Raw genomic sequence first — 2,317 nt, forward strand, 5'->3', positions numbered from 1 at the left:
AGTATAAGTCTTATAGGATATATCAGGAGAATTGGGAGGAAAATATACACCACCAACTATAAAATGTTCATTTTTCATACTAGAGCTAATAAATAGCTGTTCAACATTACCTATTGGCTATTACTGGAATAAGTATATTATAGGAATAATTTTTTGAGGGGAAATCCTTATATATGGCAACAAGTACTCCACTACCTCTTGAACAAAACCTAGTTAATATACAAAATGATTAGAAATCGGAGCACCGACATTACTCCGTTTAGACATTTCCAGAAAGCCGATCCGTTTCTGTGGGCCGACAAGGGTTACAACCACGGGTTAGTTAGCGCGACCAATCGCGCAACAGCAATGCCATCGCCGCGTTATCTCACTTTTTTTTCGTTATCATTATAGTTGTAGTTTTGTCAAAAAATGTAATGGGTTTACAATTCTTTACTCCGTTTTTTGCCCTTTTGACCTTTCTTCATCGCCCTTACTGCAACGTTCGTTTTAATTATTCTTTTTAAAACCTGCAGATGTGCTGCTCGCAACCTATCCTCGAAATAGCTTCCACAAACCGATCGTCTTCGAATCAGTAGGTCTTTTTAGAGCGGAGCCGTTCGTTACAACATGGATTTAATACACCTTTTTTTCAAAAGAAATGTTGCTATATAGACATATAGTATATACACTGTACTAGACACTAGTATAGTAAATTATAGTTCATGCATAAATAATGGGTATTGTTCGGGATGCTGTATTATTTTTACTTTAATCTATTTTAATTTTGTTTTCAGTCACAAATTATTACAATTTTTCTAATACAATATTGGAAAAATCATGTGAAACCAAAATTGTAGCTACTACCTCATCATGTAGCAATCAAGAAATATTGTACAATATTGATAAGCGTTCAAACATTTCACAGGAACCCTTTGTACAAATGTCCAGCAGCACTTATATGTTAGGTGAGAAAATTCTTTACAATAAGTGACAATAATAACTATGAATTTTGCAATTAAAAATTGTATGCATGTTTGATGTACCTATTTAAAATTTGTTTAGCTGAAATGAACACATTTATAAACATGAATGATGAACATATATGAATTATGAATCTGCATCTCCTATGTGTTCTGAAAGCACAAACACAATACAGAGTTTACAGTTTTCAACACCCATATATTATATGCCTCAGCTATACTCAATAATGGTTCTAACAATTTTGCTGTTAATCGTGGTGAGTATTAGTCTTATGTATTAACTTTGAGATTTTTTTGATGTAAATATACCACATTTAAAAGGTAATAATTGAAAAAACTTAACCACTGCAAATCATTGATGCACTCATTTAATTTACTTACAAATTACATTAAAGTATGCTTTGCTAAAAACTAAAAACTGTTATATTTAAATTAAAAAATATACATGCATCTAATTTTTATTTTTATTATTGTATTTAGTAGCTATGTTATAACTATTAAAAAAATTAATATTTTTCTACTTCAGATGCTACTCAGAAAAATATATTGAATCTTATATATGAACAATTTGTTGAAACAAATGTACCTGAAATAATAATCCTAGGTTTATACTAAGATTATACTCGTAATACAAATGATCCAGATTTTAAACTCAATGAAGTGAGAATATTAAATTTTTAAAGAACTTTTTTTCAAATGTATAATCTATTATCTACATAAAAATCACTAATGCATATTCCATTTTATAAAGTCCTATTAAAGACATACTATTTTGCAGACAAATTTGTACTGATATCAAGAATTTCATTAACGTGTGATACAAATAATTTTCAGTAACGAGCTATTTTCAAAATGTTTGTAGACAGGTTTTCAAAATAACTACGGACTTGAAAACATTTTGTTTATGAGCATCATGAAAGGTAGTGTAAATATTGTTGAGTTAAAAATTGCATAACTGAAATAATTATTTTTGTTTGTTTATTTGTTTTATAGACTTGTCTGGAAAAACTTCAATTCATCAGATCTTGATTTTGAGTAACACGTAAAAGACGGGTTTCATCATGGCTAACAGAAATTTATAATAGATCAACAGACACAAAATAAAGAATAATTTTTCTAATTATTTACATTCAGAGGAGAAAATAATAGTATAAACTTAAGCTCATCTGTGACCTTGTATATAGTAAGTATTTTTTACAAGTTTTATTTATAATTAACTAATATATATATTATAAGTCATATTCAGAAAATGATATAGGTAGGTTGATACTCATTATAATAATAGCAAATTGCAAATTTTATATTGTGTATCTTTTTTTGATGTAAATGCAGTTGCCTCATAATAATTATACATA

At 28.4% G+C, this 2,317-nt stretch overlaps 1 pseudogene; it reads left to right on the forward strand.

Moving 5' to 3' along the window:
* The first annotated feature begins 225 nt into the window (after positions 1–225).
* On the forward strand, positions 226–2,008 carry LOC111038396 (annotated as a pseudogene).
* The last annotated feature ends 309 nt before the right edge of the window (positions 2,009–2,317 follow it).

This window comes from Myzus persicae, unplaced genomic scaffold (genome assembly GCF_001856785.1).
Source record: "Myzus persicae strain clone G006 unplaced genomic scaffold, MPER_G0061.0, whole genome shotgun sequence".
NCBI classification, from domain to species: Eukaryota; Metazoa; Arthropoda; class Insecta; order Hemiptera; family Aphididae; genus Myzus; species Myzus persicae.